This window comes from Zalophus californianus, chromosome 9 (genome assembly GCF_009762305.2).
Source record: "Zalophus californianus isolate mZalCal1 chromosome 9, mZalCal1.pri.v2, whole genome shotgun sequence".
In the NCBI taxonomy this organism is placed as follows: domain Eukaryota; kingdom Metazoa; phylum Chordata; class Mammalia; order Carnivora; family Otariidae; genus Zalophus; species Zalophus californianus.
In genome coordinates, this window is record NC_045603.1 from 67,118,691 (window position 1) to 67,142,772 (window position 24,082).

At 36.0% G+C, this 24,082-nt stretch overlaps 1 long non-coding RNA gene across 1 annotated transcript; it reads right to left on the bottom strand.

Annotated features, from left to right (window-relative positions):
- Positions 1–4,972: 4,972 nt before the first annotated feature.
- Positions 4,973–14,462, bottom strand: LOC113921853. Its single transcript, XR_003519842.1, has 3 exons — positions 14,406–14,462; positions 12,676–12,830; positions 4,973–5,066 (listed from the first exon to the last, which is right to left on the bottom strand). It is a non-coding gene; the product is annotated as an uncharacterized LOC113921853 (long non-coding RNA).
- Between the last annotated feature and the right edge of the window lie 9,620 nt (positions 14,463–24,082).

Below are 24,082 nucleotides of genomic sequence, written 5' to 3' on the forward strand. Positions count from 1 at the left end.
GATGATCATAGGGGAAGAGAGGAAAAAATGAAACAAGATGAAACCAGAGAGGGAGACAAACCATAAGAGACTCTTAATCACAGGAAATAAACTGAGGGTTGCTGGAGGGGGTGGGGGTGGAGGAATAGGTAACTGGATGATGGACATTGGGGAGGGCATGTGTTGTAATGAGCTCTGGGTATTATATAAGATTGATGAATCAGTGATCTCTACCTCTGAAATAAATAATACATTATATGTTAATGAGTGTAAATTAAAAAAATATTGTATTGCATATTATGTAAATTTATATGGCAACAGAGGGAACTAGATTTACCGTAGTGATCATTTCACAGTGTATACAAATATTGAATCATTATGTTGTATTACTGAAACTATGTTACATATCAATTATACTTCAATTAAAAAACAAGCCATTACAAGTAGGATGCATGCTACAAATGGAGAAGTATAGTGTATTGTCTAGGATGCCAGGAAGACCTTCCTGAAAATATGGCATTTCAAATGAAGGCAAAGGAGAATTAATTGGGCAAACAGGGTAAAAGTGGGGTTTGGGACCTGGAAAGAACTGCAAGTAGAAGGAAAAGACACAAAGGTGAGGGAGGGTATTGTATCTACGAGGAACTAAAAAAAAACCAGTGTAGCTAGAGTGTAGCAATCAAGAAAAGAGTGGTATGAGATGTGGCTGCAGAGGAAGCAAAGGAAAGCAGACCAGCTGTATCTACAAGTCATGTGAACACCTTTGTGTGGGTGTCTATGGTCACAACTTTTCCTGTTTGTGTTCAGTATGCGTTATTAATGACAAAGTCTACTACAATGTTGAAGGCAAGGTTCTAAGCCCAGAGCACCCTATCCCTGCAGAGTCTCTTCTGACTCAGTGGGCACAGTCTCACTAGTACTACTAATGCGTAGGTCCACAAAGGAACAGCAGGAAGACCTCATCTACCTCCATCACCCATGAACGCATTCTTATATGATAAGTTCTATAGATTCTTGAAAAATAAAGTTTTCATTTTAGAAGAGTTTTAGATTACAGAACAGGAGCAAAAATAGAACATGATTTTCCATATGCCTCCTATATCCTTTCCCCTTTTGTTAACATCTTACATTAGTATGGTACATTTGACACAACCAATAAACCACTACTGACATATCATTATTAATTAAAGCCCATATTTTATCCTGATTTTCTTCATATTTGCCTAATATCCTTTCCATGATCCCATCCGGGATATCATACTACATTTATTCATCAGGCTTCCTCAGGCTTCTCTACAGAGTGACAGTTTCTCAGACTTCCCTCATTTTTAATGAACTTCAGTTTTGAAATGTACTGGTCATTATTTTGTAGAGTGTCTCTCAATATTGGGGTTTGTCTGATGTTTTTCTCATGATTGGACTGGGGTTTAATTCATTTTGGGAAGATCACAGATGTAAAGTACCATTCTCATCACATCATATCAAGGGTACATAGTATCAACATGACTTATCACTGTTGGTGTTGATCTTGACCGTCTGACTAAGGTAGTATTTGCCAGGTATCTCTACTGTGAAGTTGCTCTTTTTTCCTCCTTTTCATACTGTATTCTTTGGAAAGAAGTTACTAGATATACCTACCTCCATAACAGCAAAATATCTATATAAATAATTTGGAATGCTTCTGCATAGAAAATTTGTATATTCTCTCATATTTATTTATTTATTCAATCATTCCCTAATATGGACTCATGGATGTTTATTTTATACTTTGGGTTGTAATCCAATACTGCATTATTTATTTTGTTGGTAAAATTGTTCCAGCTTTGGCCACTGGGAGCTTTTTCAATTGGCTTGTGTGTCCCTTTGACACACTCACATTGCTGTAGTATTTATTTCTTTGAGAATTCCCTTACCTTTTGGAACTACAAAACACTACAGGAGCATCTTGTATATATGCCTTGCCCCAGCTCTACTATCAGCCATTTCTCCAAGGAGCCCTGGTTCCTATTGTTGAAGAATAGTATTAGAAACCAAGATCTGGGTGTTGGGTGTGCTCATTGTTACTAGGGTGTCACTGCTTCTTAGCCCTCTTAGAGGACAGAGAAAGGAATTGTGTGTACTGGCCCACATTACATACATACTTACAAATATTTCTTTATGTACCCATCTGTATTTATATGAAGCTAAACATGAGTTCATACTGATGTCATATGTCCATGAGAAACATCTTTACCAACTAGAGTACAGTGCTTATGTATACAGTTTTTTTTGTTTGCTTGTTTTGCCTTTACTCTTAGTTCCCACTGTACAAAGTTAGTGATGTGAGCACTTCCCCCTACCCCAATTTTCTTTTCTCAGAGTATGCATTCCATCCTGGGACTGCCCAACCTCCCAAATGATATTTTAAAATTTACTACATTGAGGTTTACTCTGTGCTGTAGTTCTATGGGTTTTAACAAATATATAATGTCATATATTCACCATTACAGTTGCATACAGAATATTTTCCACCATAAAAAAATCCCTTGTACTTCACCTGTTCAACCCTCCCTCCTCCAAAAACCTTTGACAACAACTGATCTGTTTATCATCTCTATAGGTTTGCCTTTTCCAAAATGCCATATAAATGGAGTCATACAACATATAGCCTTTTCAGATATTTCTTTTTCTTAACAATATGCATTTATGATTCACCCATGTTTTGCATGGTTGATAGCACGCTCCTTTTTATGTCTGAATAGTATTCCATTGTGTGGATGTACCATAGTTTGTTTATGCATTCACTTATTGAAGAATATATTGAATGTTCCTAGTTTTTGGCAATTATGAATAAACCTGCTTTAAACATTTGCATGCAGGCTTTTGTGCGGACATAATTTTTCAAATCAGTTTGGTAAATACTTAGAGGAGCATTATTTCTGAATCATACAATAAAACTATGTTTAGCTTTATAAACTCTAATCTTTATTATTTTCTTCTGCTTGCTTTGGGTTTAATTTACTCTTCTTATTCTAGTTTTTTAAGGCTGAAGGCTAGGTTGTTGATTTGAGATCTTCCTTCTTTTTTAATATATTGTTTAGAATTACTGAACTCGGGCACCTGGGTGGCTCAGTTGGTTAAGCGACTGCCTTCAGCTCAGGTCATGATCCTGGAGTCCCGGGATCGAGTCCCACATCGGGCTCCCTGCTCGGCGGGGAGTCTGCTTCTCCCTCTGACCCTCCCCCCCTCTCATGTACTCTCTCTCTCTCTCTCATTCTCACTCTCTCAAAATAAATAATAAATAAATCTTTAAAAAAAAACTTTAAAAAAAATAAAAATAAAAATAAAAAAAAGAATTACTGAACTCTACATCTGAAGCTAATGATGTTCTATATGTTGGCTAATTGAATTTAAATTTAAAAAAAATAATTAATTGTTTAAAACTAAAAATTTCCCTCTTAGCACTGCTTTTACTGAATTCCACAAATTTGGGTATGTTGGTTTTTCTTCCCTCTCCCAGTTTTATTGAAATATAATTGATGTATAACACTGTATAAGTTTAAGGTACACAATGTGTTGATTTGAAACATTTTTATATATTGCAAAATTACTGTCATCATAGAGATAGCTAACAGCTCCCTCATGTCACATAATTACCATTTCTTTTTTGTAATGAGAAAATTAAGGCTCTCTTACCAACCTTCTAGTTTATAATACAATATTATTAAGTATAATCACCAAGCTGTACATTAGACCCCCAGAACTTACTCATCTTATAACTGGAAGTTTTACCTTTTGAGCAACATCTCCCCACTTCCCCCACCCCCCAACCACTCGTAACTGCTGTGTTTTCATTTTGATTTGTTTCAAGATATTTTCTAATTTCCCTTTGTGATTTCTTCTTCTTTGGTTACAAGTGTGTTGTTTAATTTCCACCTATTTGTGAATTATCCAGACTTCCTTCTGTTATTGATATCTATTTTCATTCCACTGTGATTGGAGAAGATACTTTGAATGGTGTTTATAACTTCAAGTTTACTGAGACTTGTTTGGTGGCATAACATATATTCTATCCTGAAGAATGTCCTATGTGCACTTGATAAGAGTGTGCATTCTTCCATTGTTTGCTTTTCTGTGTCTGTTAGGTCTAGCTATTTTATAGTGTTCAAGCCCTCTATTTACTTCTTGATCTTCTAATTGTTTTATCCATTATTGAAAATGAGGCACTGAAGTCTCCAACTATTATTACTGAACTGTCTATTTCTCTCTTCAATTCTGTCTTGCTTCATATAGTTTGGTTGGGGCTCTGTTGTTAGGTACATATATAATTGTTAAATCTCCTTGATATATTCACCCTTTTATCAATGTATCACATCCTTCTTCATATTTTGAAATAATTTTTTGGCTTAAACTGTATTTGGTCTGATATTAGCATAGTCACACCAGCTCTCTTTCATTTAGAATTTGTATAGCATAAACTTTTCCATCCTTTCACTTTCAATGTATTTGTTTTTAGATCTAAAGTGGGTCTCCTACAGACAACCTATAGTTGGATCATTCTTTAAATTGATTCTACTATCTGTCTTTTTTTTTTTTTAAAGATTTTTTTTTTAATTTATTTGACAGAGAGAGACACAGCGAGAGAGGGAACACAAGCAGGGGGAGTGGGAGAGGGAGAAGCAGGCTTCCTGTGGAGCAGGAGCCCGAATGCGGGGCTCGATCTCAGGACCGGACCTGAGCCAAAGGCAGATGCTTAACGACTGAGCCATGCAGGCGCCCCCTATTATCTCTATGTTTAATTGAAGTTTAATCCACTAACATTTAATGTAATTATTGATAGCTATTCTTTTTTAAAAAATTTTTATTGTTATGTTAATCACCATACATCATTAGTTTTTGATGTAGTGTTCCATGATTCATTGTGCATAACACCCAGTGCTCTACGCAGAATGTGCCCTCTTTAATACCCATCACCAGGCTAACCCATCCCCCCAGCCTCCTCCCCTCTAGAACCCTCAGTTTGTTTTTCAGAGTCCATCGTCTCTCATGGTTCGTCTCCGCCTCCGACTTACTCCCCTTCATTCTTGATAGCTATTCTTAATGGTTACCTGGTGATTACAATTAACAATTTCATTTATAAGAACTTAAAATCCAACTGAATTTCAGTAGTACACAAAAACTTAGCTTCTACATAGCCCTATCACCTTTATGATGTTATTTTCACCAATTACATCTTTATGCATTGTGTGCCTACTAATATATATTTACAATTATTGTTTCATACATGTCTTTTCAATCATGTAAAAGAAGAGTTACAAGCCAAAAATATACTAATACTTACTTTACATTTATCTATATAATTACTTTAATCACATTCTTTATTTCTTCATGTGGACTTGAAGTACTGTTTAATGTCATTTCATTTCAGCAAGGACTCCCTTTAGAATCTCTTGTAGAGCAGGTCTATTAGCTCTCTCAGAGTTTATCTGTGAATGTCCTAATTACTCCATCTTTGAAGTATAGTTTGATTGGATATAGAATTCTTGGTCATCTTAGACTGCTAGGGCTACCATAACAACATACTACAGTCTGAATGGCTTAAGCAACAGAAATTTAATTTTCTCATAGTTCTGGAGGCTGGAAGCCCAAGATCAAAGTATCAGGCAGAGTTGGTTTCTGTGAGGCCTCTCTCCTTGGCTTTGTAGACAGAACCTTCTCTTTGTGTCTTCACACGGCTTTTTCTCTGTGCATACATGCCCTGAAAGAGATCTCTGGCATCTCTATCAGATTAGCCCCTCCCCATATGACCTTAATTATCCTCTCACTAAAAGTAAGCTTTTCTTTTTTATTAATGGTTGCTCTGCTTTGTTGCAAGCTTTTATTTAGATTCCAGAATCCCCCAAAAAGGTTTATCGTGACAGGTTTTATTTTTTGCCACTTACTCATTGCTTTTATGGAGAGAGATGGACTTTCAGAGTTCCCTACTATGCCATTTCACTGATCTATCTCTCTTTTGCCTATTTTTAAATTGTTTCCTTATTATTGAGTCTTAAGAGTTCTTTGTATATTTTGGATACAAGTCCTCTATGTGATTTGCAAATCTTTTACCAGACAATGATTTGTGTATTCATTCTTCTAACAGTCCAACTCTTGATTTCAGCTCAGGTCATGATCCCAGGGTCGTGAGAGCAAACCCCATGTCTGACTCTGTGCTTGGATGGAGCCTGCTTGAGATTCTCTCTCTCCCTCTGCCCCTCCCCCACCACTCACATTCTCTCTCTAAAAAAATAATAAATAAATAAATAAATAAAAAACCGTATCACCAAACTTAAAGTTGTGATTTTCTCATGTTTTCTTCTATAAGCTTTATAGTTTTGCATTTCACATTTAGATCTATAATCTGCTTTGAATTAATTTTTGTGAAGGGTGTAAAGTCTGTGTCTACATTAATTTTTTTTGCATATGGATATCTAGTTGTACAAGCAATATTTATTGAAAAGACTATTATTTCTCCATTGAATTGTTTTTGTACCTTTGTCAATAATCAGTTGACTATATTTGTGATATTCTATTTCTGGGTTCTCTATTCTGTTTCAGTGAGTTATGTGTCTATTATTTTGCCAATGCCATCCTGCTTGATTACTGTAGCTTTATAGTAAGTATTGAAAAATGGCGGTGTGAGTGCTCCAATTTTATTCTTCTTTTTCAGTTTTGTGTTGGTTATTATATGTTCAGATCTGTATCTTTGACCTTAATTATCTTTTTTAAACACATCATAACAGAACAGCTGCCAGGCATGGTGAACTTTAAAGTATGTACTATTAGGTAAATGTGTTTGAGAAAAAGGAATAGATATGTTCCAAGGATCCCTTGTTATACAATCATAAAAAAAAAAAGAACAGTGTGTTGAAAAGACACAAGGAAGGGCTGAAAATTTATGAGGATTACTACTCTACACCACTGGAAAATGTACAGTTATTAACACTATGATCCTAGATCCTCAAGTTGCATACACAATTATTGGTCAAAAGATTTATTAGTTTAAGGTCTGAATCTGTGAATCTACTCATTATCACCAAAACCATTTATAACACCTTGATCTAATTTTACTAGAATTAACATATAAAATCTTCCAAATAAGCCTATCCTTTAAAAATAGAATAAGAGTGTTAGAATTTTTATCTAAAAGTAATGTCTGTGACAAAAAGCACATAAGAGACAGTCTATCATAGTCCATACTAATTTTTCCAGTGAAGAAATTTTAAAGTGAATTTATTGCTAAGATGAACAAATGCCCTATACTTGTTCCTGATGTCTCTAGAAAGCTGAGAAAAAGAGCCAACATGACAGAAATTTCTTCTAAAGGACTGTAAAAGGTTCTTAAGCTTAAGGGGCAATTCAAGGTTGCCACAGAATTAATGTTCCTAATTCCAAATTAGTCGAAGCACTCAGAATGGTGGATTTTCAAACAAGCAAGAAAGCTCAGGAAATTTTATTTTTATCACCATTTAAAAAGAAACATAATGCTCATTTCTTCCCTTGAGTAATATAAATTTTAGTGTCTTCTCTTTAGTATTGTTTCAGAATCCTCAGGAAATATTAAATGTTAGAACTAAAACAATATGATATTAAAATAATCAGTGGGGATTCCACTTGAAATAGCTTGGTCTCTACTTAAGGAAAACCATCTATCCAATATCTTCCTCAGAAGATAATATGGCAAAGTAGCATTGTATGGTCAATTACCTAACATCTCATTTCATTTTTCCTGCAAAACACAGGAATTCTTTGTTATAGGTTCTATAATGAGATAACTTTTTTCTGTTGGATGCTATTAAAATTCCCTTTGTGTTTTTTAATTTGAAAGGACCAGTGTTAATGTTGGTGGTCTCTAAATTAAGATTGCATTTATTTTAAAATGTATTTGCAAGTGGAAGGAGTCATTCTTCAATTTTGCTTAAAAAAGTTAGATATATCGGGGCGCCTGGGTGGCTCAGTTGGTTAAGTGACTGCCTTCGGCTCAGGTCATGATCCTGGAGTCCTGGGATCGAGTCCCACAAAGGGCTCCCTGCTCAGCAGGGAGTCTGCTTCTCTCTCTGACCCTCTTCCCTCTCGTGCTCTCTATCTCTCATTCTCTCTCTCTCAAATAAATAAATAAAATCTTTAAAAAAAAAGATATATCTTTTCTTTAATATGTATTCATATAAAACTCATTTTGAAAATGGCATATTGTGACTTGTAAATAATAAATATTGGCTTGCCTTACCCCTCTTGACACTATGTGTAAGTCAACATGAGTTTTACTTTATCCTCTTAACAGTTGAGTGATGACATTTTAGCAGAGGTTCTTTTATTTATTCACTTTATACATTCACTGATAATAACTTTAAGGCTACGAAAAAAACTGCTGCTTCTCACTAATGGTAACAAGGGTAGAAAGGGCTTATGTGTCAAGATGTTGAATGGATATTAACATAATACGGCCAAATTTCACTTGGCACCACAAATTATGTCACAGTCTTATTAAGGCTCAAATTTTACTTCCTAGTTGCTTCTTACTGATGATAATAGCATCTCTGATTCCTTCCAAAGTATCCCTTAAATATTCCTATGATGCCTTGCTTGCCCTAAACTTCCACCATATTTGTTCTACTGGGCTACAAACAACAACAACAACAACAAAACTCTCTTACAGTTCCATCTAGCAAAGCAATTCTTTGCTGATGACTACTGCTGCTCTATTGAGAACTGGTGGGAACTTAACACAATCACATGCTATTCCTCTGCATGTCATAGTCCCTCCTGCAGCCTTGCCAGGCACAGCGGTTCTCCAAAGGCAACCACACTTAGCTCTCAAGATGCCCAAACTGCATTATTGTCCATAGCTGGGGTGGGCAGATGGCTCCCTCAGATTTCTAACTTTGACTGCCATACCAAAGACATTTGGGACCCAGTGGGCTAAAGATTCTAATGAAACAACCCTTTTGGTTTCTACTTAGAGCCATTCAGTTGTTTTTTTTTCCCCCTGGGACTCAGAAACATGTTCAGGGGGCTAGACCCAAAACAGATTGAGTAATAATCACTGAACTGTACTCAGAATCCTTATTCTACCAGCAGAAAATATGGCCAAATCTAAACCTGAGAATCTACTACGCTTAATTAGAGAGAAGCATTAATAAATTATTTTTTCTTACTAAATATACAGGGGAATAATATTTGAACCAAATATTGATATTTGAACTGAAATGTACAGAGAGATAACATTTGAATTTTAAATTACTTTATTTTTCATTCAACAATTCTTTGTTATTCCTTCAGCTTTTTCATCATTAAAATGACATCATGGTACTTCTAGTTTCCAGTCCAACATATAAGCAGCACAGAAGTCACCACTCACTCCTGACAAGTAAAAGCTGAACAAATTGAAAAACCAAAAACTCTTATGACTGTCAGAGAAGTGAGGTCATGAGGCAAATCACTGTTCCCCCAAATTGGAGAGACACACAGATGAATACAAAGAATTATAACTTACCAGAGCAGAAACTTCAGGGGGAGCCAGGGCCAAGGTAGGAAAGCCTAAAATGTCACTGATGAATTTCTGGAAGCTCAGTGTGGACAAGTCTGATAGTTTAAAACTCCAGGAAGACCCACTCATAGAAGAGCTCCCATACTTTGGTGTTTAAACTCCTGGAGGTCTACCCAGTTCTCATAGTGAATATCAGAGAAAAATACATTCATGATTCCAGCAGGGAGAGAGGAAAGGGAATCATTTTTAAATATGCCAGAGCATTCTGTTCTTAGCAAGGCCCATCCCCAAGAGAAACTATTTTAGCAGAGCATGAACTATTGGAATTTCATCAGACACTAACTGACTTGGAGGAAAGGAAATACCCAACTTCAGCCCACTGGTCCCACCTAAAGAGGAAGTGGGAGAACTGAGAAGCATTTGTGAAGCCCACAGTCCAGAGGTGCAATCTTTACTAAAAGATTGAGATGTAATTAGGGTGCCTGGCTGGCTCAGTCAGTAGAGCATATGGCTCTTGAGCTCAGAGTTGTAAATTCCAATCCCATGTTGGGTGTAGAGATTACTTAAAATAAATAAATAAATAAAAATAAAATCTAAAAAAAAAAAAAAAAAAAGGATTACGACCTAATCATAGGACTATAGAATATTTCCTACACCCCCCATAACTTACTATCATATTCCTAAAGACCTACTTAAAGCAGTTAATTTCACCTAGTATGTCTCAGTCCATTGAGGCTACAAAAAATATATTTTTTTTAGTAGCTTATAAACTGGGTGGGTTACAAACCACAAAAAAAATTATTTCTCACAGTTCCGGAGGCTGGATAGTTCAAGATCAAGGCACCTTGTAGGTGCCTACTTCCTGGTTCATAGACAGTCGTTTTCTAGATGTGTCTTCAAATGGCAGAAGAGGCAAGGGAGCTCTCTGGGGTCTCTTTTATAAGTGTTCTAGTCTCCTTTGTAAGGGTTCCACCCTCATGAACTAATCACCTTCCAAGCCCTACTGCTAAATATCACCCCACTGGGGATTAGGTTTCAACATTTTGGGGGGAATTTTGAATTTGGGGAGGATACAAATATTCAGTCTATAGCAGAGTACATCATGAATGGCTAACAGGGAAAAAATCACAAGGCATACTAAAAGGCAAAAAACACAGTTCAAAAAGAAAAAGAAAGCATCAGAACCAGACTCTGATGTGGCAAGGATAATGGAATAATCTGACAAGGAATTTAAAACAATTATAATTAGTATGCCCAGGGTTCTACATGTAAAGTAGACACATGCAAGAACAAATTGGTGATGTAAGCAAAGAGATGAAAGTTCTAAGAAAGAATCAAAAGAAATGCTAGAGGTAAAAAAAACATTGTAATATAAGACATTGAGTGAGGTCCTGAAGAGTCCTGAGTGAAATAAAGACACAGCTGAGAAATGGATAGCCAAGCTTGAAGATATCACAATAGAAACTTCCAAAAATGAAAGGAAAAGAGAAAAACAATACTGAAAAAAACCAGAACAGTCTATCTAAGACCTGTGGGACAATTATTGTGACATAATAGAAAAGATATGTATATTGGTCTCTGCCTTTAGTTCCTGGTACAGAGATCCTAAAAAACCTTGTAATTTACTAAGTGATAAGAATATTAGGAGCATCTTTTCTTCTAATATTTGGTCTTTGACCCCAGTCAATAACACAAAGCTCCTAAATTCCCTGGAATTCCTGGGTGACAGGAGTGTCTTTTGTTCTAATGAGGTGGCTCTTGGTGGGCTCTTGGATAGCTTTAGGATGAGAGTTGTTCAGCAGAAAGGAATAAGGAAATTCCAACCTGCCCCCTTTCCTCCAGGAAGGAGTGAGGTACTGGAGACTGAGTATACCTATATGATGAAGGCTCCATAAAACCCTCCAAAGTACAGAGAGCTCCCAGGTTGGTGAATACATCCATGTGCCAGGAGGGTGGTGCACCCAACTCCACAGGGACAGAAGTTCCTGCACTCAGTACTCTTCAGGACCTCACTCAATGTATCTCTTCATGTGGCTATTCATCTGTACCCTTTTTTATATCCTTTATTATATAACAGCCATATAAGTAACTGTTTCTGTGAGTTCAGTGAGCTGTCCTACCAAAGACTGAACCCAAGGCATGGGGCATAGAAACCTCCAATTTATAGCTGGTTGGTCAGAGGAAAAGATGACAAGCTAGGACTTGCAAATGACACCTAAGGTGGGAAGCGCAGTCTTCTGAGACCAAGACTTTAACCTGTGGGGTCTACACTAACTCCAGATGGTGTCAAAATTGAACTGTAGGAGACCCAGCTGGAGTTGGTGGTGTGTGTGCGTGCGTGTGTGTGTGTGTGTGTGTGTGTGTAGGCGTGGCAGGGGGTGGGGAAGGTCACATGTCTGTTTTTAGAAGTGAAGTGCGGTAGTAGTGTGAGAATAAAGAAAAACCAGGGATTGTTTTGTCCTAGACAACTACTAAAGGCGTAACATACATATAATGGGAATATCAGAAGGAAGGAAGGAAAAAGAAAAAGAAAGAAAGAAAAGAAAGAAAAGAAAGAAAAGAAAGAAAGAAAGAAAGAAAGAAAGAAAGAAAGAAAGAAAGAAAGAAAGAAAGAAAGAAAGAAAGAAAGAAAGAAAAGGAAAGAAAAGGAAAGGAAAGGAAAGGAAAGGAAAGGAAAGAAAGGAAAGAGGAAGAGAGAGCGGGAGAAGAAAAAAGGAAAAGGAAGGAAAAGAAAAAATATGTGAGGTAATAATGACAGAATTTTCCCCACATTAATACCAGACACCAAACTATAGATCCAGAAAGCTCAGAGAACACTAAGCAGGAAAAGTGCAAAAAAACCCTACAAAAACAAACTATCCCTAAGCATAGAAAAAAACTGTAGAAAATCAAAGATAAAGACAAAATCTTGAAAGAAGTCAGAGTTAAAAAAACACCTTACCAATAAAGGAGCAAAGATAAGAATCACACCCAAATTCTCAGAAACCATGCAAGCAAGAATGCAGTGTGGAATGACATTAGCAAAATGGTCAAATAAGATATGGCTCACTTGTAAGCCCCCAACAACAATTTGGTCTCCATCAAATAGGAAAAAAAACTTCTTTGTGGGAGCTGCAGGATCCATCACCATACACCAAAGGACCTGGGAGGAGTATCACCAACCCCATTTCTTCAGTAGCAGACATACTGACCTTAGTCTTGGCTATGTCCCCTCCAGTGGTCCATAAACCAGCTCCAGTCCCTCTTGGCTGTGGTCTGGAAGCCCGTTAAGAACACTGTCTTAGACAATCACCTGCAGAGCCTTTATGAAAGTCCAGGAGTCTAGCAGAGAAGTTCTAGCACACTGCTGGAAAAAAAAATACAAATTAGACACAATGGAGAGAGTAAGAAAAAGTGACTTTACTCATATCACCCTTCATCTGAGGTGGCACAGCTCAGTGTCAAGAGAGAACTAATCGGCATATGATTTCTCCTGCAGGGAAAGTGAATGTGTGTGACTGTGTGGGATGCGACCAGAGAGGTTCATACCTCTCTCACCCCACCCAAAGTAGTACCGAGTCATGAGCTGCACAAATGGCAGGTGGAAGGAGGATGGAAGGGCAGCAGATAGAACTCTCTGATGGCATTAAAGGGACATGGATCCTACTAACAGCATCATGAACTCTATCAAGAAGCCCGCCCACAAGCTACTGGGGACACTTTGCCTGCAAATCACTCCAACTGCACATAGGTATCCCCAGCACTCAACCTGCCTCACCCATGTGCCCCACTCTGTGGCTGGCTCCCTATGTGTACTCTCAGTGGCAGTGAGAGTAATCTAGTGAATATACACAGAAAGCCAGACTGAATCCATGAGTCAAAGAGAGACCACAAATTTGAGCTTTAGCATTGTCCTTAGAAAAGCAAAAGGTAGGCTATTGGCATAAAGGTATGTTGCAGGATTGAGAGAAAGCAAAGAAGCTTAAGAATTCTGCCATAAGATGAAGCAAGAAATGTTCAGCAGGCATATCCATAAAAGGTCTGAGAAAGCTTCAGAATCTATAGCAAGGCTGATGGTAGATATTTCTCTCCCAAAGTCACCCAGCAAAGACGGAAAGAAGTGTGTGAAGACAACAATGCAAGACATCAAAGAACATGAAAAATCAAGGAAACATGACACAATCAAATGATCACAAAAATCATTGTCACCAACCCCAAAGACATGGAAATCTGTGGTTTACCCAATAAAGAATTCAAAATGGCTGTTTTAAGAAATCTCAATTAGCTACGAGAAAACAAAGAAAGAGAATGCAATGAAATTGGGAAAAGAACACATGAATAAAATAGGAAGGTTAGCAAAGAGATATAAATAAAAAGAACAAAACAGAAATTCTGGATCTGATTAATACAATGAATGAAATGAAGAATGCAATAGATTGCATTAACATCAGAATGAATGAAACAGAAGAAAAAATCTGAATCAGAAGACAGGACCTTTATATTATCCAGTCAGAGGAGAATAAAGAAAAATATGAGAAAGAATAAAGAAATCCTATGTGATCTATGGGATAACATTGAAAGACATAATCTGTGAATTACTGGAGTCTGAGAAAGAGACGGGGGCAGAAAACTTATTTAAAGAAATAATGGCTGAGAACTTTACAAATCAGAGGAGAGATCTGGGCATCCAAGTTCATGAAGCTCGTGAACATGAGGAAGTTTATCGCCACTAGAACTGCCTTACAAGAAATGCTGAAAGAAGTTTTTCAAGCTGGAATGAAAGAACACTAATTACTACCATGAAAACATGTGAAAATGTACAACACATGGATAAAGGTAAAGATATAATCAAATTCAGAATACTTTAATACTCTATTATGGTGGTGTGTTAACCATTTAACTCTAATGAAGCTTAAGCAACAAAAATATTAAAAATACATACAGCGGGGCACCTGGGTAGCTCAGTTGGTTAAGCATCTGCCTTCAGCTGGGGTCATGGTCCTGGGGTCCTGGGATCGAGCCCCACATTGGGCTCCCTGCTCAGCCAGGAGTCTGCTTCTCCCTCTGCCTCTGTTGCTCCCCTCTGCTTGTGCTCTCTCACTCTCTCTCTGTCAAATATGAAATCTTTAAAAAAAAAAAGAGGCAAAAGTGAAGAACATTAAAAAAATAAAAAATAAAAATAAAAATACATATAGCTACCATACATTGTTAATGAATACAGAATACAAAAGAGATATATTGTGCCATCAGAAACATAAAGAGAGAAGGAGTGAAAGGGTTGAGTTTTTTATGCAATCAAAATTAAGTTTCAGCCACTATGGAGAACAGTATGGAAGTTCCTCAAAAAATTAAAAATAGAACTATCATATGATTCATCAATTCCTCTCCTGGGTATATATCTGAAGGAAATGAATTCACCATTTTGGAGAGATATTTGCATCTCTATATTCATTGCAGCATTATTTACAATAGTCAAAACATATATTCATATTTGGAATATAATACCCAGAATGAATAATCTGGCATTGTGTTTAAACAAACTGATACACATAGATCTCTCAGGAAAAAGGCTCATATCTCTGGAAAAGAGCTAAAACTTTATACGATCAAAAGGAAAAATAAACTAAATGTGTTATAAAGATCTCAATTGATGTTAGATTTAGTAAAATTTATTCCTTCAGCTCTTCAAGTGACAACATGATTAGATAGGCATCAGATAAGATAAACTTATAATTTGCAGCTAAGGATTCCACAAATGGCCATAAAATCATCTGACTTAAAAAAAATCCAGTCCTATTATTCTTAGTTTCCTATTTTATCATGGAAATACTCTCAGTTGACTCTAATGACCCCACCATCCAAGGGAAAGAGATCAGTGACATAAAGCTTTAGAGTGTTGTCATAAAAAGTGCTTCATCCATTGTTTTAATGTAAACTTCTCTTCTGTGTTTTGCTCTGATTATTTATAATACTCTCAGGAAATTCTCTTTGCATGAGGAAGACACTATACGATTTCCATCTGTAGTGATTCTAATCCTCTATAGAAAGAAACCCATTCTTTTTTTTAAACTCAATTTATTTATTTATTTACTTACTTACTTATTATTTATTTGTCAGAGAGAGAGAGCGCGCGCACGAGCAGGAAGAGGGACAGGGGGAGAAACAGGTTCCATGCTGAGCAAAGAGCCCGATGTGGGATTCAATCCCAGGACCCTGGGATCATGACCTGAGCTGAAGGCAGACGCTTAACCAACTGAGCCACCCAGGTGTCCCGAAACCCCAGTCTTCTTTAACCTAGAATCAGGATTCTAGAATCAGTACTGAGATTGTTGTTTCTTCCTCTCTGCTAATCCAGACTAGGGCTGGGGTCTGAGCTCACAAGAACTGATAGGAAATGTTACTTCTATCTTCAAGACATTATTTGTTAATGTTCTACATAGAGAGTCACAAATCTAGACTTCTGAAGTTATTGAAAATGTGTTAGACGTGTATATGTTAACTTAAAAATCTGTTCACAACACACTAAGAAAAGAAAGCTACATAGTAATAAGTACAGTTTGATTCCTTTTTCAAAAGGAAAAATCCTTTATATTTTAATATATAATATATATTTAATTTATATAATATATAATTTATATTTATATATTTATATATTCATATTTATATATACATTTATATAATATATAATTTATATAATTTAATATATATATAAAATATGTGTGAGTCTAGAGATTGGTAAGAAGGGAGATAGACTATTTGTTAATAATAGATATTTCCAAGTGGGTGGGAGTTGACTAGTAAAGAAAAAAGGGAATAACTTTTCCTTTGCATATGTCCATGTTCCTTTGCAGTTTGCAGAGGTCACTTGTGAGAATTTTTAAACATCTTTTCAAAAGAAAAAAATTGAATAGAGAATTAAATGGCCAAGTTAGCTCCTAAAACACTAACTCTTCTATAGATAACAGATAAACTTGGGACAAAATACAAAAATTACTTGAAGATTCTGGAGAGAAAGTAAAAAACAATAGGCGGTTTTGGGAGGAAAATTGAAAAACTGGGAGAAGACAGCAACACAAGCCATTTCACATTTTTAGGTGGAAGATGGTTTAGCCTGAGGTCAGGCCAAAGTTGTGGCACTATGCAGGGCTCCAATAATCTGTAGTCTTTCTAGCTTGAAGACTCAAAATACAGAGTTCAGGGCAACCTGCATCATTATAAGGTGAGAGTGGAACCTTATAAAAGAAAGAACCAAAGAGAGATCCCTAAATTCTGTTTCCAAAATATAATCAAGTTTCTACCTGACCCTTGAACTATGAACACATTGCACAGAGCTCAGGTATAAAAGAACTAAACTGAAATTTGAGCTGTTACCAAAAAGAGTTTGCTGTAAATTGCATGCTCAAACAAAAAGATCAGCACTCTTTGAAGGACTAAAACAGAAAATAAAATCTCCACAACATTAAATTCAAAATATTCAAGATACAACCCAAAGTTATATGACATATAAAGGATCAGGAAACTGTGATGTATCTTTCAAAGAAAAGATAATGAATGGAAACTAATCTAAAGATGACTCAGATGTTGGTGTTAGCAGAGTGATGCCAGCAGACAAACACTTAATCAAGCTATTTTAAGTATGCTTAATGAGGTAAAGAAAAATACACTGTAATAAATTAAAAATAGAAAGGCTCAGAAGAGAAAAAATTATGAAAAGAACCAAATGAAAACTTCCACACACACACAAAAACAACAACTGAAACAAAAAATTTACTGGATGGTCTTAACAGCAGAATGGTGATAACAAGAGAAACAATCAGTAAACTTGAAAATAAATCAACAGAAATGCTCCAATCTGAAAAATAAAGACTGACAGAAAGAAAATAAACAGATATTCATGAACCTGTGTAACAATACCAAAGGTCCAAAATTTAAGAAACTGAAATTACAGAAGGAAAATAAGGAGGATGAAGTAGGAAAAAAAAGTTTGAAAAAAAAGTCTGAAAATGTACTCAATCTGTCAATATAATAAAAAATACAGATACAAGAAACTCAGCAAATCCCAAGAATAATAAATATGAGGAAAATAATGACTAGGCATATCATAGTCAAACTGATGAAAACAAAAGATAAAGAGAAATCTTGAAAGCAACAAGAGAAAAATGATATGTAACATATAGATGATATGGTTAATGGCTGACTTTTTAAAAATTTGTTTTAGAGACAGAGGGGAGAGTGAGGGGATGGGCAGAATGAGAGGGAAAGAATCCCAAGAAGACTTCCTGCCGAGCATGGAGCCTGATGCAGGGCTCAGTCTCATGACCCTGAAATCATGACCTGAGCCAAAATCAAGAGTCGGAAGCTTAATTGACCAAGCTACCCAGGTGCCCCAAATGGCTGACTTCTCATCAGAAACAACGGAAGCCAAAAGGTGTTGGAACAACACAGTCAAAGTGCTAACAATAAAAAACTCACCAAACCTGAATTCTTTATCCAGTGAAAATACCCTTCAAGAAAGAAGGCAAAGTGGGGCGCCTGGGTGGCTCAGTCGTTAAGCGTATGCCTTCCCCTCGGGTCATGATCAGATATAAGATGGAGCCCTGCATCGGGCTCCCTGCTCAGCGGGAAGCCTGCTTCTCCCTCTCCCACTCCCCCTGCTTGTGTTCCTGCTCTTGCTGTCTCTCTCTCTGTCAAGTAAATAAATAAAATCTTAAAAAAAAAAAGAATGAAGGCAAAATAAAAACAGATAAAAGATAACTTGGAAAATTTATCTCCATCAGATTTTCAATGTAAGAAATGCTGAAGTTTTTTGCACTGAAGAAAAATGGCACCAGATAATCTTGGATCTTCAGGAAAGAATGAAGATCATTAGAAATGCTAAATATCTGGATAAACATAAAGGGCTATTTTCCTCTTAATTTCTTTAAAATACATAGGATAATTCAAAGCAAAGATAACATTTTCTTACGAAATTTTTTTTATATTTTTAAAACATTTTATTTATTCATTTGAGATACAGAGAGAGAGAGAGAAAGAGAGAGAGCATGAGCAGGGGGAGAGGCAGAGGGAGAGGGAGAAGCAGGCTCCCACTGAGCCAGGAGCCCAATGTGGGTTTCAAACCCAAGACCACGAGATCATGACCTGAGCTGAAGGCAGATGCTTAACCATCTGAGCCACCAAGGCGCCCCTGAAATTTTTAATATAAGTAAATATAACACATGACTATTATGGCCAAAAGGACAGTAGGGAGCAGGAAAATGGGCCAATAAAATTGCAAGGTTTCTACATTTTATGTGAAGTGATACACTATTAATTGAAGGTAGATTGTGCAAAACTAAAGGTATATATTATAATCCCTAAAGCAACTACTAAAAAAATGCAAAAAGGTAACTAAAAAAGTAGATAAAGTCTAGATAAAAATTTTTTTAAACACTAAAGTGAAATTTAAAAAAATAACTAAATAATCCAAAATAAGTCAAGATAAGGAGAAAGAGAGGAACCAAAAATGGGGAGGACAAATAGTAAACAAAATAATAAAATAGTAGACCTAAATCCAATCACATCAATAATTGTACTATATGTTAATTGACTAAACAATCCAATTAAGACAGATTATCAGCATAGGTTTTTATAAAGGCAGACCCAACCATTCGGTCTCTATAAGTCACTTTAAATATAAATATACAGATGAGTTGAAAGTAAATAAAAAAAAAACATGAAAATTGTAAGTATAAGAAAGATGGTATGGCCAAATTAGTATGTTAAATAGCTTCAAACAGAGTATTTCCAGAGACAAAGAGGGCATTTCATACTGATGAGAAAGGGCCAATTCACAGGAAGCCATAACAATCACATTTGCATACCCACTCAATAACCAAGCTTCAAATTCATGAAGCAAAACTGACAGAATTAAAGAAAGAGAAAGATAATATATAAATATATTTGGAGGTATTAATATCTCTCTTTTACCAATTTATGAATAGGTAAAATACCAGTAAGAACATGGATGACCTAAACAACATGATCAACTATCTGACCTAATACAGAACACTACACCCAACAACTGCAGAATAGATATTCTTTTCAAATGCACATGGTACTTTTTATCAAGACAGACAAATATACTTGGCTATAAAAAATGTCTCAATAAATGTTGTATGATTGACATCACACAAATTATGTTCTTGGAAAATAGTGAAATTAAACTGGGAATCAATAATAGTAAGATATGTATGTTATTGAAAAAACTTCCAAATATTTGGAAATTAAATAACACCCTTGTAAATACATGGGTCAAAGGGAAATGACAAAGGAAATCAGAAAATATTTAGAACTGGGCGCCTGGGTGGCTCAGTCGGTTAAGCCACTGCCTTCGGCTCGGGTCATGGTCCTGGAGTCCCGGGATCGAGTCCCGCATCGGGCTCCCTGCTCGGCGGGGAGTCTGCTTCTCCTTCTGGCCCTCTTCCCTCTCGTGCTCTCTCTCTCTCTCATTCTCTCTAATAAATAAATAAAATCTTTAAAAAAAAAAAAGAAAATATTTAGAACTGAGTAAAAATCTAAACAGAATATATCAAAACTTGCAGCTAAAGCTGTGCTCAGAGTAAAGTTTTTGGCTTTAAAATATTTATATTAGAAGAGTAGTTCAGGGGTGCCTCAGTAGCTCAGTCAGTTGAGCACTCAACTCTTGATTTCAGCTCAGATCATGATCTCAGGGTTGTGAATAGAGCCCTGAATCAGGCTCCGCACTTAGTGGGGCATAACTTAACTGAATGAGCCACCTGGATGTCCCTAAAAGTTGTTTTTGTTTTTTTTTTTTTAGAGAGAGAGAGCATGCAAGTTGGGGGAGGGGCAAAGGGAGGAGAGAAAATCTCAAGCAGACTCCATGCTGAGTGCAGAACCCGATGCAGGGCTCGATCTCACAACCCCGAGCCCAAGACCTGAGCAGAAATCAACAGCTGGACACCCAACCCGACTGAGCCACCCAGGTGCCCCTACAAAGGTTTCTTTATTTCTTTCTTTATTTGTTTTGCTTTTATACAGCCTCAAATCCTTTTTAAAGTATGTGTAATATAAACAACAAAGACATAATTGAAATATTCTAGTAGCTGGAAAGAAAAACAATAATTAAATCGGGAAACATCCTCATAGGAATATTGTCGTAATTTAATTCCTGTCAATCAAATGGCAATAACACAAGTTTCATGACATAATGATAACAGGAAAATAAAATTATGAACACTTGAATTGTAACTATGTGCTGTGTGTACTATATGAAGAAATACTGAAAGAAAACATGCATAAATGAAAAAATATTGCATTAGTGAGATGGTGATTGTTGATCATTCCTGTTCTGTATTCCACAGTTGCTTCACTGTTGTGGAATGTTCATCATAATTGTTAGAAGGAACATTCCAGTGAGGCAGGTTTTGAAGATGTTTCTTGGATGTTAAAGCTTAATTGAAATGAAGACTGTATTTAAAAGTTTTTATTGTTGGGGTACCTGGGTGGCTCAGTTGGTTAAGTGTCTGCCTTTGGCTCAGGTCATGATCTTAGGGTCCTGGGATTGAGCCCTGTGTAGAGCTCCCTGCTCAGTGGGGAGTCTGCCCTTCCCCCAGCTTGTGCACTCTCTATCTCTCAAATAAATAAATAAAATCTTTTTAAAATAAAAGTTTTTATTTTTATAGGAAACAAAGATTAAATTACTTTGAAACCAAATTCACCTAAGAAAAGGTTTATTTTGGAAAATAGCCAATTATTGCTTGTCTACATATTAATAGATCCTTCTAAGAATAGCTTTATCTTGTGGATTTGTTATTTTAAAAATAAATCTATAAGAGAAAGCAAAAATCAGTGGAACTCATATAGTAAATTCAGAAGACATGCAGATTGTATCTATTGCATGTTAACATTCTATTGGCTTGAGAGGTGTGCAAATACCCTTGTTAAAAATAATATAAGATATAAGATTCTGATAAATAGTAAAATAATTTATGAAGCTGACAAAAGTATTGCTGTCAGCTGAAAATTAGTGTGTAAATAATTTTTATATGCCAAAAAACATTTTAAGAAAGAATATTGTCATTTTTAAAAAATAATCTGTCTTCTATTGGCTCTATTATAGGATAGCTCTAGGGAAATGAGACTTAAGAGAAGTGGCTGGTTTATTAAACTGATGAAATTTTCCCATATGTTTTTCCCTATCCATATGTTTTAATAAAGGAATTTCTCAAGGATGAGTACACATTTGTCCAGTAAATCCCACTGTGTCTTTTGGATTATCAGTGTTTGAAAGAGTATTTTCTTTTTATTTCCTAAAAGAGCTTCTGGAAAATTGCCAGAATTTTTAAAGGGTGAAAATCTCACTTAACATTAAAAAAAGTTTTAATATTAAACAAAGTACCACTGTTTAGGACTGCTTTGAGAAGGACTGCCATCTTTTCTGTAGACTATTCCTAACTTTAATTAGTTGTATGACCATGGACAAGTCATTTTATAAATCTGACCATTGGTTTCCTAATTTTTAATGAATTATGGGTAGAGAAAAAAAGACAGGTAAATGTTTATATGATCTCGAAGCCAGAGGCAATGAGTAGGAGAAGCTTTTCTAAGCATGACAAAATCTAGAAGCCATAAAAGAAAAGCCTGAAAGGTTTTATTTCCTAAAAAATAAAACCAAAATTTCCACTTGGTGAAACAAACAGAACTTCATCATAAACAATGATGATGACAAATAACAACCAGGGGAAAGTATCTGCAACAAATATGATCATGTACTAATATTCCCTATATATAAAGAGCTTAAAAGAATTTACAAAATAACAAGAAAAAAACAAATATTCCAATAGGAAAAAAGAATAAAATCACAGGCAATTTCCAAAAGAAATCTGAGTCTCCAATTATTTTTTTTTAAATGAAATAATCCAGGGGCACATAGGTGGCTCAGTTGGTTAAGCTTCAGGCTCTTGATTTCAGCATAGGTCATGATCTCAGCCTAGGTCATGATCTCAGTTTTGTGAGATTGAGCCCCATGTCAGGTTCCCCACTGGGAGTGGAGCCTGCTTAAGATTCTCTCTCTCCCTCTCCTTCTACCCCTCCACCACCACTGGACCACTGGCATGCACCCATGAGCATTCTCTCTTTAAAAAAAAAAAAAAAAGGAATAATCTGATGAATGCAAATTTTTACAAGTGTCTTATCCTTTGTTAATTGTGAGATTGGTTATGACAAAACAACATGGAATATCCAATGTGGTGGAATGAAAAAAATTATGTGACTGGTTTGTTTTAGGAAAAGAGCTGTCTTTACTTACAAAAAGATCTTGATAACTTATTTGGGATTGGCAGGAGAAAGCAGAATTGGATAAGCCCTTTTACTTAAAAAATGAACAGGAATTTTGGACCAGGTGGAGAGAAGAAAAAAGAAAGAGAATGAAATAAAGCATCTGTGGAAAGCTAGAGCTTGTGTTAGGAGAAATGGCCAGGGTTCCTTTTTATTTATTTTTATTTTATTATTTAAAAAAATATTTATTTAGTACTTTAGAGAGAGAGAGCACGCATGAGCAGCAGGAAGGAAGAGGGAGAGGAAAGAATCTCAAGCAGACTCCCTGCTGAGTGTGGAGCTTAATGTGGGACTCTATCTCACGATCCTGAGATCATGATCTGAGCCAAAACCAAGAGTAGGACACTCAACCTACTAAGCCACCCAGGCACCTCAGTCAAGGTTCTTTTTTTAAAAACAAGTCAAATATTTTATTTTAAATTGTTTCCTGTATGGTTCTTTGATGCAATATCTAACATAACTTCTTAAATTAGCAATTCAAGTCAAGTAACAGTAATGCCTTGTCTATATGTGGCAAAGGCTACTAGTTGCTGTTTATAAAAATGGACTCTGGTTGAATTAATCATAAAGGGATCTAATAGAAGGATATTGGGCAGCTCACCCAAGGGACTAGGAGAGCTAGAGAACTAGGCTTGGGACTAAGCAGCTGGTAAAAACAACCAAATCATGTCCAAACCTGGTTCTGGCAGGGAAATACTTAACAGTGTGCAGAAAAAGAGAGAGAGCAAGAGTGAGAGAATTTAACCATACTATTAGTGTCATTAGATCCCAAATTATATACAAAGTAAAGTGTTTCTGACTGATCATATGCCTCTGCTGTGCACTGAGGGAGGTTGCAAAAGTGAATTGTTGTAATTCCTATAGTGAGAAATGGACTTTAACTCTTACCAAGACTCATAGAGTTCAGATTCTAGGTACCAGAATAAAAGAGAAATGGTCACTACAATGATATTTGGAGAAAAATCAAGGAGAAGCAGCCATGCCCCATATTTGGGCTAATACCTGGACATTAATAAAGAATAAACTGCAAAATACAGAGATGAATTAGTAAACTGAATCCAGCAACATATAAAAAGGATTGTACACCATGCCCACATGGAAATTATCCCAGAAATGCAAGATGGTTAATATCCAAAAAATCAATTCATATACCATATCACTAGAATAAAGGGAAAAATGGCATGATTGTCTCAAACAGATTCAGAGAGTATTTGACAAAATCCAACACATGAATAAACATTCAACAAACTAACTTCATAGACAGAAAGGAACTTCATCAATGTA